This window comes from Stylophora pistillata, chromosome 13, assembly GCF_964205215.1.
Source record: "Stylophora pistillata chromosome 13, jaStyPist1.2, whole genome shotgun sequence".
NCBI classification, from domain to species: domain Eukaryota; kingdom Metazoa; phylum Cnidaria; class Anthozoa; order Scleractinia; family Pocilloporidae; genus Stylophora; species Stylophora pistillata.
The window spans coordinates 12,325,519-12,340,581 of NC_142531.1; the positions used below are offsets into that span (position 1 = coordinate 12,325,519).

A 15,063-nucleotide genomic window follows, 5' to 3' on the forward strand; every position below is an offset into this window, starting at 1 on the left:
ATAAATGAATTTTTCAATCAAAGTCTTACCAGCATTGCTCTCCTAACAGTTGAAGGTCTCAAATCATCTCTTTTGAGATCGTTCTGATTATTTAAATATAGTTTAGTCGTTCTTTAACAAAACCGCATTGTAAACTATCTTAAATTTAGCTCAACTGGGTATCTGTACATGTATTTTTGTGAACAGAGGACCGAAAGCTATTAGTGGAAGGACATTTTTTAATTAAATCAACCCTCTTTTAGAAAATAATGACCTAAGGCGCACTGATTGCGAGAAAAAAAAACACATCAGTTTAGTTAGACATTTAGTTAGACCTTGCCGTGCACAGTACAGTTGCTCAAGACGAACTTCTGGCCAAATTGTGTACTCCTAAGCGACCACCTAGATATCATTTTGAAGGACAATAATACTTGTTCAAGTATTCTCATGTGAAATTGTCACATTTACTTGGGTAGTTTCTTCAAATGACCATCGGAAGTTTAGCAACAGGATTTTTACAATGGTATCTCGTGCACTTTTAGGATTCTCTTTCATCCGATTGCTACATAAATATCTCGCACACCTATAAGATTCTGTTTCATTGGATGGCTGTAGCAGTATTGCGCAAACCTCTCAGGTTTTCCCTTTTTTGATTGTTACGCCAGTATCTAGGGCACTTTGAGGATGCTCTTTCATTGGATTGTTACGTTTTTATCTCACACACTTTTAGGATCCTCTTTCAATGGATTATCACCTTACTTTCCCGTACACATTTAGAATTCTCTTTAACCTGATTGTAACCAATAAAATTCCTAAATTGCTCGGATTCTCCTTCATTGGATTGTTAAGTTAGCATCTTGCGCCCTTTTAGGATACTCCATTTTTCGAAAGTTACATCAGCACTGAATTCGCACATTTTATGTTTGAGTAACATTCGCGTCAGTATTTGTGTTGCGTCAGTATCCAGTGCGCTTTTTTTATGGATTGTTACGTTGATATCGTACACACCTTTAGGATTCCTTTTCATCGGATTGTTCCGTTTATTTCGTATCTCAAGCACTTTCAGGATTATTTTTCATTCGATTGTTGCGTTAGTACCCCGTGCACCTTTAGGATTCGCATTTATTTTGGATTTATTGTTCGCTTTCCCATGTCTGTTTGCGAAATATGAGATGCCACCACGCATCCTCTTTTCAGCGAATTGAAACGTGTCAACTTCGGTCATCAGTTCTGTTTTAATGTCAGTCATTTTCAACAGAGCATCCCATGATAGATCAGGTGATGTGAATTTATGACATGGAGCAAGCTTGTAGTATTGCAGACAGGTTTTCCTAAAGTTTTCAAACAGCTCTGCAAGAAGACGAATATCAGATTTAGAATCATGACAGATCACGATATTCACCCAGCGATTTGAGATTCAATGTTTGCCATACGTTTCCAGAATGTTCATATTGCTCAACAGATATATGCTCATCATTCAATTTACTGCAGAAATTATCTTTCGATGGTCAGTGTTCTCGATAAATTTGTCGAAACTGCTCATATAATCATAAAGATACACACCTTTCTGTTTCACAATATTACATTTTTCTTGTTTTTTGTTTTTTTCACGCTTTTGATGTATATTTTAAGGCTTCTTCTGGGAGGTTACTCACAAGTCTGTCCAAACTACTCGACATAAACTAGAAACTATCAAGGAAGACTAAATGTTGACCTAACATAAATGACATATATTTTTCTTAATTGTTTGGAATAATAATAATTCTCATCTGTTTTTGGTCATTCTCATGAGCACAATTTTTTGCGATTCTGCCGGTCTGCTGCATGATGGAGTGACAATCATATCCCCTAAGATTATGGAAAATAACAGGAACTTTAATTTTTTCAACATCTATTTTGAGTTTCTAATTGCAATCTTGATGAGTTGATCCTCTGTATTTCCCACTTCTGCTTGATAAAAGTCTGTTTCATTTTCTTTGGTCATATTAGTGGTTTGTTAAGGTGTTTGTCAGTAGTTTTTAAGCAGTATTCAACTTCTGAAGCGTTCAGTGATTATCTCAGCACTCCAACCATTGATATGAAATTTTTTGTTTTTGTTTTTGTTGTTTGTTTTGTTTTGTTTTTGTTTTTTGTTTGTTTTTGTTTTGTTTCGTTTTGCTCTTTGTTTGTTTGTTTGGTGTTTTTTGGAAGTTTTAAAGTTTGTTTCTTTTTATTTGTCTACTTTGGTATTGTTGTTTTATCAGTTTTACTTTAGCGTCATTGTTGTGCAACTAGATACCAGGTTATTGCTCGTGCAACATTATATATGTAACATTCAAATGTAACATTCAAATGTAACGTAAGCCCTGACACGTAGTTTGTAACGTACCTTAATATAAATTCAAATGTACAATAGTTCAATGCTCATTTGCAACTGAAGATGACATGAGAATGTCGAAACATGTCTTGTAAATTTAAACTCAAAGTTGTTGTTTCTTTTTTGAGAGTTATTGTCACTCTGCTGTCTTTACGTCCTTTTGGTAACTGAAGAGGTCTGTTGACGAAACTAGTTTTGTAGTAGGCGTGTTTTAAAGTGCGTTGAAAGTTAATTTTAATGAGGTTTTGTTTTCAATATGATGATGATACTTTCTCAGCTTCGACAGTCAAAATTTCGCAAAAACGTTTCAAGATTTGTGAGGCTTTTTATATGTTGATTTGAACCATCAGTCAAAAGAGCTCAGATCTGGCAGCACAAAACTTGAACTGAAATACGCACTATCAAGCATTCCAAAATTGAGCATGCAGTCTATGAAGTCTTCTTCATAAAGAAGATATCAGAGTTGAAGTTGGGTCGGGTAAAGCACTTCTCAAGGCTTACATCAAATATATTTTTTGGACTTGAAACATGAATCAAGTATGTTTCACGATCAAGTTTATGTAACATATATCTGTAGAAGACTGAATTTCATCCTTATGGTGTCGCGTTAAGGGAAAATCAGAAACTCAAACTTGCGAAAGCATTGCAGAATAATTCAGCTATCACTGTTCGACTTTCACATGATGAGTTACATGGTAGTGATGAATTGATGTTGATTAAAAAGCAGCTTTAAAAGATATTAAAAAACAATCGTATCTCAAAAACGCAGGTGTGTCAGGCTTTAGAAAGAGGTGGTTCTCTCTTTGCTGCTGAGCAAAAACAGTCCATTCGATAGAATACCTTTGTTAGGCATGATTCTGAAAGACCAAAATTTGTCAACACAGCATTATCAAATAACACCATAAATTATTTGATTAGATATTCCTCAATAAAGAATTTCAATGGTGTTTTTTCAAGAAATGAAATAAGTAATCAACACAAAACAGGCTGCTATGTGATCAATCTTTAACGTTAGAATCGAAGAAGGCACACAATGGGTTGTTAAGTTTTTGAAGAGAGACATCGACTCATTCGGTTGAAATGTCCAGAAGACGCCATTTAATTATCTTTACAACAGCACAGTCTCAGATCTTGATGAGTATTTTTTTGTGGTTACTATTATCTGTATTTCATCAATGAACGTGAAAAGGGATCTTACGACGATATCATAAAACCGTTCTTACACATAACATTCCCTTCAATGAAAAAAGTGATCAACGAGTACTTCAAAATAATCCAACATATTGTTATAGAATGGCTTCGTTTAGTGGTAGACAACGTGTTGATAAAAATAGGAAAAGGGAAGAAGGACCTGCTGGACCTTCTGGTGCAAAAGGCGATAAAAGGGATGAAGGGGACAAGCTGCACAAGGACCAAAAGGTGCTACTGGAAGTCGAGGACCAAAAGGTAATAAGGGAGATATTGGCTTCATAAAATTCATTTTAAAGACGGTTATTCTGGTTCTGCAATTAGTGTAAATCTCAATACACAAAGACTTGGCCGTAGTTCTGCAACCACATCCATCACCAATTATGAAAACAAAAATGATAAATGGGTTGATATAAACTTCTTTTGCATCGCATCATTGTCGAAAGGAGAAAAATATGTTTTTATGTAACAGCTTCAGATGGTATGTTTTACGGAGGTTTAAATTCAACTGTTCTTATCAAGAAAATATAATTTTGTCTAACATGTATGTATAATATATGGTTGAATTTCAGTCATACTGACAAAACAATGAGTGAATCTGAGACTGATGAGTTTTAAAGAGCTTTATACAAGTTTTATCACAAAAAATTCTGGTTTCACAAAAGAGCCTACAAATACTTCAGTTTAAACACTTGAATCTGATTGTAATCTCACTTCTGCTGGTTTTGTTGTTACAGGGTTGGTACGATAGCTGTTGATGTAACATTGAATCCAATCATTCTCGGTACAATATCTGGAGCTGGAGTTTTACGGAAGAAATATTTTTATAGAAGAATCATAAAAAAAAATTTGAAATATGTCGTTTCGCTTTTACAAGTTATGAAAAAGTTCTGAATGATTTAAGAATTTTATGAGAGGTGTTGAACATGATATGCAAGAGTATCTGTCAGAATTGAAAGTTCTTGATGATCTAATAATTGACATGAGCCTAATAACAGACAAATTCGATTAGGACTACAAAAGAAAATCCATCTCTGAATAATTTGTTTGCTTTCATCATGAGTCAACAATTTAATCTTATTCCATTATTGCTCGTAAAATCTTGGTGTTCTTTTTGATTCAGAGACTAGAACATTTTAAGATTTTTCTAATTTCATCATTCGCTTTCGTTTCTTTATGACATCGTCGGAACGTTTTTTATTCCAACAAAAAAATTCTAATATCTTTTGTTTATCAGAGATATTAATAACATACCTCTGACTGATACCATTTATGAGATTCTCAATGTGATACTTACGATGGTTAATTCAGTGATTTATTTTATACCTGTTTTCATAACAATCAACGTACTGTATATGTGCACGATCCTTCGCAATAAAGCACTATTTGAGCAATAGTGAAAATCAGACCTGAAAAAAATTTCAGGCCTGTACGGGATTCGAACCACTGACCTCTGCGATACTAGTGCAGCGCTCTACCAATTGAGCTAACAAGCCAACTGGGAGCAGGCCATCAAATTAATTCGACATAAACCCGTAGAAGATAAATCAAACAACAACAAACATATGAAACATATGTATGAACTGCGGTTATGAAACGTGTATGTGCACGATCCTTCGCAGTAAAGCACTATTTGAGCAATTAATTTGACCATTCGTACCTAGTCAATTTGGTCGTTTCGTACCCTTACTAAAAAGTATATTTTCTATCTTAAGTATGTTTACAATGAGGTTGGTTTCGTTTGCCAAGTAGCAACAGTTTTGTTAACGTTTCGTTCATTTTTGGTAAGTGACCACCAAATGTAAGGCGTGAAACCGAAAATGCGGGGTCTGGGAGTCATAAGACAGAAGCAGAGAATGTTTCCACCAAACAGACATAGGTAAATAGTTCATATAAGTACTATTCAACTTGCGTGACTCTACTAACTTATCGTATGCAAGAATTGACATCTGTTCAAGCACTCGTGTGTGGGGTATTTAGACGACCCAAACTTGGTATGAATCGGATTCTTTGGGGTTCTCTTTCATCCGATTGTTAGCACACTTTCAGGATTGTGCTTCTTTCGTTTGATACGTAAGTATCTTAGAAAGTTATAGGATTCTTTTTCATTAGCTTGCTTCTTTTTAGGATTTCCTTCCATTCGATTGTTACCATAGTATCTAGCACACTTTTAGGATTCTCTTACAAATGATTGCTACGTCGGTACCCCGCTCTCTTCTAGAATTCTTCTTCATTGGATTTTCACATTTGTATCAAGCGCAGTGTCAGATCTCTCTTTCTTTTGGATTGTTACGTTAGTGCCTTTCGCGCCTTAGGATCTCACATTTTCTTGGATATTTTTGGATACTACTTTACCCAAAAGCTACGTTAGTATCTGGCACATTTTAAGATTTTTCTCACAATCAGTCGTTAAGTGATAGTGTAGTCTGATCGTCCTGGTGAGTTTGACTCGTGAGAAGGACAGTCCATTGTGGTCGCCATAACCAACAACAGTCCTGTTCAGGACTACACTAGTACTCGTCCGGACAGTCAGACTACACTATCACTAAACTCTAATACGGTTGATATTGATTTCCATTTCTGACGGTTGATAGTCAACATCTATTCTTGATGACGGCTACCGGTTAAATTTGAGTCCTTTGACGGCTGACGGTTAAACCCCATTGAGACCCTCACCGGATAACCATTACTTTTATACTAACATCAGAAGATTTACCATAAAATTTTGTGAGCCAAAATTACTTAGTTATCTTAATTATAATTTAAAAAATACCTCTATTACCCTTTCTTTCAGATTTAAACTAAAAGCATTTCTAATTTCCAAACTCCCTTCACGTAGATGTAATTTACTGCTTTTTGCAGAATGTATCCAATATATCAGCTGGATTGCTATTTGTGTGCATTTGTTTCTGTGTTTGTGTATTTTTATTATCATAATTTTTGCCTTTTATTCCTTTTTTTGACTTTTTAATCTCAGCTGTGTCCTTTAATAATAGTTCACAAATGATTGCAGTATTTTTAGTCTTCAGTAGGATTCTAAGCTTCTTCTCCGGCAATAAATATTCAATCAAAAAGATAAGGATACGCTTGCTCTCCAAACTTCTAATTTTCTAGGAAAATAATTCTCTAGGTTTTCCTATGAAGAAAGACAACTTTCAGCCTCTTGTTCTCTCTTGATCGAGGTTGGGAAGATTGCGGTAGCTGGTTGTTCCATGTTGTCACAGTTTGTTACAGGCAGCGGTCGACAAGTCAATTGCTGTGCTACAGTGGCAATCTAAGGGGTCTCGATCGAGCTAACCATCAGTCGTCAACGCTTTCAAATAGAAGATAATCAATGAAGGGCATAGAGACCTGGTTGCAAAGGATCTTCTTTTACCACTTGTTCAGCCCGGCCAGTAGCGCTCGCAAACAACATAGACATTTCCGAATATGAAGACAATAATTTTCAAAACTTTTATACTGACTCACTTTATTAGTTCTCCCTGGCTACCAGGATATCAATAAAATGTTTAGCAGACACATTTCTCCTGTTTCAGTTACTTTATTTCAATGTTCCTCTAACTGATAAAACGACATCTTGCCAACAAATCAGCCTGTAAAAAATGAACAAAAACAACTGAATGTCACGTTTCTCACCATTCAGGAGTATAAATAAGGCTGACCAGCTAGTATGATATCATCTTGCAATTCAGGACTTTAAAATGGGGCTCATGGAACTCATTTTTGAGCATGGAGCCAAAATATAAGAGACCAGTAAGATTATTGTTATGGTAACCTTTTTTGTAAAAAACGTGGTAATAACCAGTTAAGAAATAAATAGGAATTCTTTTTAATACCAGTTACCAGGGAACACACGAGGCGGTATCGAACACACGTAGCGGTATCGATCCACTGGTGTTAAGGTTCAGAGAAGCGTGACCATTTCGAGTTACCTTGAGATGTTCTCTACTCACCTCACTCATTCACTTGTTTTAATCTGACTTTAACTAAGAAGCTTTCCTAGATAGCAACGAGATGCTGTCGTTTCCTTTTATCTAGTATACCATATGTGGTTCAGTTGCAAGCTTACGCATTCTCGCGTTAAAGTAACTTCGTACGCTGTAACGTGTTTTCTAAGGTCCCTTATTTTTTTCGCCAAAGATACTGAAATATTTGACATGTTTGCGTTTCTATCCAAACTTGTACAGGATAGCTAGATAACAGCTATTTAACTTTTAGTTTTACTGCTCAGTTTTAAAACTCAGTACATACATACATACATACATACATACATACATACATAGGTTAATTGACCACTCCCCATAGGGACTTTTCAGGGCCAATTCCCACCCATCCCGCCCAGGGGAGGACATCCACCACACAGTAGTCTCGTGCGTGGGAAATTAACGTCTCCTACCTTTAACCCTACAGGAGACGGGGCCTACGGTTTATTCGTCCTTATCCGAGAAGACTAGAATATGTATCCATTTCTTGATTTTAGAAAGGTAGCAAATTCTCCTCACTTATTTTAAGACCATGAGTATCAGTATCAGTTATTTCTATCAAAACTTGTGTTGTAAAGATAAAAGTCGAGGAAAGACCTCCTCCAAACAAAATCTCGAGTTTTTTTCGGTCTCGCTTTGCTCGAGAGCTTCCGGAAGGACCTTAATAGATCCAGAATTGTGGTAACTGTTATGAAGTATTTACCTATAGTTCAGTATGATTTAGTAATTATTTTATATTTGGCATGTAGTAACCATGTGAATTCATAGTCCGAAGCTCTTTAGGTTTAAGCTATTACGATGAGTTTCCCAACGGCGACTGTCTTACGTAGCTTTCAAATGGGTGTGCTTTGTTTGTTTCGAACGTTGCTTTGGACCCATACGAAAGTCCTTGTTTTGGCAAACACTGTCAGAGCTTCATACAGTTGATCGGAAGCATTAAGTGCATCGTTGTTCATTTGAGACGGTGTATCGGACAGACCAAACGTCAGTTTGGTACTCGTTTGAAAGAGCACCAGAAAGCGGTCTTCTTTTGCAAAATAGAGAATTCAGCTTTGTCGGAGCACACTTGCCGAACTAACCATACAATCGGTGGAAAAGAGAATTAACTCTGAAGCGTAAATTAAAGTACCTGGAGAAACCCATAAAAAAACCCACTGGGCCTCCGAACCCACGACCTCCGGACCCACGACCTCTGGATTATATCTACCGTTGCTCAGCCGACTAAGCTACGAGGTCGGACAGATGAGTTCGATTCCCACCGAGGTCATTAGACTTTTTTCTTTACCTCGTGTGGTTTCCTGATACCCTTTACTAGGGCTGACACCCAATGGGTTTTCATGGGTTTCTCCTGGCACTTTAATTTACGCTTCAGAGTTAATTCTCTGTTCCAACATTTTTTTTTTATTGTGCTACGCGGCACAACATTTATATGTAACCATACAATTGGTTGAAATAATTCTAAAATTATCACCGCTAATCGCCGCTACCAACAGCGCCTTTGTTTGGAAGCTTGGCATATCAGCTCCGCCCACACTCCTTTAAATCGTACTGATGGCGGCTTGCTACCTGACGCCTATTTACACTTCGTCAGAAAAAAAGGGAAGCTAACTAGTGAGCATGTAAAAGGGCCTCTTGTTGCAACGATCAGATCACCCCTGATGAAAGCACTAGACAGGAGTGTCGAAACGTTGGGTCGATGAATTGTAATTTCCCGGTTACTTTAATTAAATCTTTAAAACAGAGTAGCATCAAACCATGTCTGATTGTCCACCTGGTTGCTGTGTGAACTTTAATATAACTCATTCAGTTTGTTTCTCATTGTCAAAACTATCTCGAGACTGAATATGGAACACAGCATCAAATTCGAAATAGAATTTTAAAATTTCAATCGTCGTCGTTCTCGATCTCCAGACCAAGCAAAGTTTAGGTCATTTCACGTTGTCGTTTTGTAGAGGACGCAAAGAAACTTAGAAACATTTAGAACGCATGTGCACAGCCATTGTTCTGCTCCTTAAACCATTTAGTGACGTTCCCGTTGCCTGTCGCGGTTTTCTTAAACTCCCTAGTAATGTCACGGTGGACACGAGGTGTCAAGCCTTATGGGATGTTTGTAACGCATGATGGAAAAGTTAGATACGCTGAAAAAAGTCGAAAAACCTGAAAGAAAATGGTTTTAGCAGATTGTTGGCCTTACCCGAAGATTGATTTTAGTTCAAAGCGGAACGTTCAAAGCGGAAAAATAGATGTAACATCTTACTAACCTTATCTTGACGAAATAGGTATTAGCTTTTACGGCTAACGCTTAAATTTTAGCTAGTTCACGGCTAACAGTTACTTCCTTTCCGTTACGGAAAAAAGAAACAAACTTTACGACTAACATTTTCTTCGACTAACGATGAAATTGGCTAATTTGAGTTGAGCCCAATGGTTCAAACTTTTTTTGCCGTTTTGCTGCTGATGGTTAGAAACTTGGAATTCGGACGATATCCTATCCTCTACGGCGTAAGAAAGCGGCTATGATGATTCAGCGTGTATCAATACTTTAGCTAACTTGAGGCAACCGAACATTGGCAAGGATCATAACGAGAGACAACAGTGCAGCTTGCGCAGGTAAGTAGGTAATAATGATTTTGTTTTTTTGAGTAGTATATGTTAAAAAGTCTTCTCTTTGAAACCGTATTTTTTAAATTAAAGACGCAATTTTCATTGCCCATTTTTGGCGCCTGCGTGGCAAATATTTCTTCATATCAAAGCACAGTTTTGTCTGGGTCAGTTGACAAGAACTCCTCAAATCCGCTCATAATCATTCCCGACCAACAATCATCAATGTTCTTCCACAAAAATTGCACCAAAATGTTTTTTTTCCATACACTTTATTAACCCCAGATAAAATCACACGGCTCAGCTCAGCTGATACATTCCAGTTTCTTTCTAATCTTTGTTACGACTTCTTGCTGATAAACAGGCCTGTGAGGGAGAAATGAAACATGGGCAAATAAATTTGTAACGTAGATCTAGCGAGTGTTTGTTATTGAAACTTTTCTCGTGATTAAATTTACTTTTTCTTTTAGGGACCCAATGAGGACCACTTTGATGATTGGGTTCCCTCTTTCATTATGATGGAAACCTCCGTTCAGATGTTCTTGTTAGTAGGGAGGTGCGAAAGGCTAACAGCGCAGGGGACGGCTGTCGAGAAAACGACTTGTAAAGAAATCAAACACTTGTTGTTTGGCGGTGTTCTCTTATTACCATTAAATAAATTTCCGTCATTCTACACAGACAACTCAAGCCTAATAAATGTCCCACAGCAAATCCTGTGTTCTAATTGGCTTCTTGCCCCCTAAGGATGCCCGCTTCAAAGGTGTGTGAAAAATTTGCTCTGGAACAATTTAGCACTTATCTTATCTCTCATAACCGCCTCTCTTCCTACCAATCCGGTAACAAGTTACTCCACTCAACTGAGACTTTGAATATCTACATCACCGACCTCCTTCTTGAAGTCATGGACAAGAAGGAAATTAGTGCGCTAATACTACTTGACCTCTCAAAGGCTTTTGACAGCATAAGCCATCAGTGATTGCTCCAGAAACTCTCTACCATGGGAGTGTCACCCACTACGATTACGTGGTTCCAGAGCTACTTGTCTGGCCGCACCCAATCGGTGCGCATCGGCTCCATCCGGTCGGATGAAGTTCCTCAGGGCGCGATACTTTCTCCACTCCTTTTCTGCATTTACTTGAACGATCTCTCATACGCGCCTCAATTTTGCCATCTTGAGTCTTATGTCGATGATTCTAAAGTCTTGTTATCTTTCAATGCAACTGACTCTAACAATACCAAGATTAAGCTCGAGGAGGACTTACAAAGAGTCGCTATTTGGTGTTGCGAAAACCGGTTGCTAATAAACCCCGATAAAACGAAATTTATGCTGACTGGCACAGGGCAGCTGATAAATAGACATTCCAATGATTTCTCGGTGTCATTCCTGGGGAAGTCCCTTACCCCAGTTGACTCAGGAAGAGACTTGGTGTGATCATTGACTCACACCTGACCTATGATAGTCACATTTCTTACTTAGTCTCCGTGTTGTAAACCTCATTGCTTATAATTCTTCTTCAAAACGTACACATAATTAGCCGATTTTACCTCAACTGCGTAATCTCCTCCTGCCTTGCACCCTTTGGATGATGCGTCGTACACCTTGTAATAAGCCCTGCCTTTTAGCATCACGCAATCGAATTTCCCACGAACACTAAAGACTTCTTGTGCTTTGCCTTTAACTGCTTTCATACAAGCCTCCACAGCACCTTGAATATTCTTAGTGTACTTTCTGAACTTTCCCGATACCTTACCCATGGCCTTCTTGTTTTTATCTTTGACCTCTTTATAGCATCCCTGCCTTTTCCATTCTTTAACACATATAATCAACTTCATTAATAGAAATATGTAAGAAAGAGTTTTCCCATAGTCTAGCTTAGTCGATACTGCACCATCCCTTTTAAAAGTTATTTACCCCTTAGTCTTTCAAACATTATAAACTAAGATAACACTGAGCGACGACACTTGCCAGAAATTTCGCGCCTCATACAATTTCGACAGGATCCTCAGAGTTAGGTTTTGATCCTCATAACAAACTCTGGTTTAAATCTTGTTGGTAGGCAAAAGTAAGCTTCTCAGTCTTAGTCTCAAAATCAGTTCGACCAATGATGTAGACCAAAGAGACCACAATTCAGAAAAAAGAATCAAAAGAAGCGGAAAAACACATAGAAAACCCTTGCTCCCTTAGAGTGTATCGAAATGTATTTTAAAAGGAAACGTTCAAACGGTAAGAGCTGAGTCCAATTTTACCCTTCGTATTTGACCTTGTGTGCTGTTTTTCAAATTCATATTCTGCCTGAAAACCTAGACAGCTCCAGGAAAGGTGTCATCCTTACAGCCCCTTTGACCTTTTAGTTTTCTTACCACACTGTTCTCCAATGAATCCCTTCTTGCAGTCGCACGTGAAGCTATTCATTCCATCGATACACTTCCCTCCATTGTAACACACAGCAATTAAGTAATAGTCCTCATCTGTACAACGTGCAAGGAAAACAAGGAAAACAATACACTCTAATAAAGCACGGCTCTGGTATCACTTCAAGGTTCTCTTCAGAATCCAATTCTGATGGTCATTCGAGGGCTTTGCTGATTTCGCAAAACGTAAGTCTGTTCAAATACCATTGAACCCACTGATATCCAGTTGAAATCTTCAGATTTCTCTGTAGGACGTGTAAGCTTAATACGTGCCATGCTGGCACAAAGATTTTGAGCAACAGCTACTGCCCAGTGAATTTCTTACCTTTTTACACGATTTATTCCCGTAAACCCAGGTTTTCATTTACATTCATAGCTGCCCTGTGTGTTCTTGCACTCTCCGCCATTTTGGCATGGTTATGACGTTTTGCATTCATTGACATCTTACCCAAAATCGAAAACATTAAAGCTGAAATTACTTAGCAAACAAGTTTATTCCTGAGAAGCTAGTTAAGTAATTTTTTTGTATTAGAATTTTCAAGCGTGAATATAATAAATCACTTTATAGTTAAGATGTGTCTTTCCTTGATGCAACACTCAACAAAAGAAACATCTATTTTAGATGAGACTGATTTTTAGGCTGTAACATTAAATAATCGGATAAACAGTCTTTATCTATTTCCGGCTCGACTTCTATCTTTGCCGATAAAATCTTTCAAAACCAAAAGACTGCATGGAAGCTTACAACTTTAATTGTAGTTTTAATCTTGGATTTTTCAGCAGCTTTCATAAGTGATCACCTCGACTCGATATAATATCAATGACATACTACCAAGGTTTGATACTTAGAGTTTCTTGTTTCCCATCTTTTCGAGTCTTTACGAACAACTGTTGTCCTCTCGAGATTCCAATATCCTGGTTACTACACATGGCCGGCATTAAAAAAGCTATCACATTTTATGACATGTAAAGAGCGAAATGGTCTAAAAAAACAGAAAGTAGGAAAAGTGTGGTCAAGGAGGGTCCTGTGTTCCTGAATCGGAGACGAATTGTGTGTCATCTGTGGTGGAGTTATGATGTCAGCTTTAGTCTTTCATTTTTCATTTTGAAAATAACTCTGTCGATATTTTGACAAAAAAAGCATTGCAGTATAGAAGACATTTTATCATTACACTTACACCGTTGACACGATTTTGAAGGCTTTCACTCACCATTTTCACAATTTTTTCCCTTGAATCCTCCGACACAAGAACAGGTGTAGCTGTCACCAGAGTTGCTGCATTTACCTCCATTCTGGCAGGGCTTTTTGTCTTCGCAAACATCAGCTTTTAACATACAAACCTCTATCAGTAAATGGCCATATGCACTGATACCAATTTAGATTATTAGACAAGAGAGAGCCTCACTCGTTACCGAGTAAAGAAGCTTCTATTCGATAGACTGCAGACTACAAAGCAGTGTGAAAAAAAAATGTTAACAATTCTAAAAACAGAGGTGCCGCGGTCCCTGGTTTATGAAGACGTTATCAATTGGCATAAGTAAATTTTAGAATAATTACCCCCTCGACCAGCGTCTTCCACGGCTTTTATTTGATCAGCGTTCAGGGCCACGTCATAGATTTGTGCGGCAGTGATTCTTCCTTGGAAGTAGCGCTCATCCATGTTTATAGCGTCAATTCGGCCTTCATCTTGAGTGGCAAGTACAATCTCTTTTCCAATATTCGTTCTTACCACCGATTGTCCATTTAACCATAAATTCGCTTCACCGGTGTTGAAGTCATAGGAACATCCCACGTAATGCCACTTGTTAAAAGCCAAAGACAGAGCTTCGTAATACAGATATGTTGTGGATGTGCAGTCCCTGCGCAAGAAAAGAGAGAACAACCCTCCATTCGCCATCCACAGGTGAACACCCCAGTGCTCGGTACCGGCGTACTGGAAGAGAGGACCATCTGTAGTCTGAGTATACACCCAACGTAATATCGTTATAGAGCGCTTTACGTCTAGTCCTCCATTATTTGGAAACTCAATGTAACTTCCAATATTTCCTGCGAATTGGTACGAACCCCCTTCCTTTCCATCTATTCCAGGCGCCAAAGACTCATCCCTGAGGATACCTGGGGGCAGTCGATTTTTTATTTCTTTCGTCAGATACTTGCTGTTCAGGGGATAGACGGCCACAAGATCTGGTACACTAATAGCTTCAAAGTAAAACAGAGTGAGCTCTTAATGACTTTTGTTCAATGAATGATAACATGGGTATGTAAAATCAAATCAACAGCAAAACAAAAAAATACCAACCGTGAGCTATCGCAAGCAAAGCTTGTAAAACACTGATATAAAAAATTAGCTTGAGGTTCAGCATGCTGTCAAATTCTGTAATTAAAAGAAAAAGAACGAAATTTCAATCTAGTATTATTGTAAGAAAGCCACTCAAAACTATGTCCTCTTGATTACTAAAACTGAATTCGCTATCTCAGCAACCGAATCACCACCAATTTGAAGGCTTCCAAGTGTATCATTGTTGCTTAGTTGTTTGTTTTCT

The 15,063-nt window shown here is 37.7% G+C and overlaps 1 pseudogene; it reads right to left on the reverse strand.

The window, feature by feature from the left end:
* Positions 1 to 11,601: 11,601 nt before the first annotated feature.
* LOC148717675 (uncharacterized) lies at positions 11,602 to 14,883 on the reverse strand (annotated as a pseudogene).
* Between the last annotated feature and the right edge of the window lie 180 nt (positions 14,884 to 15,063).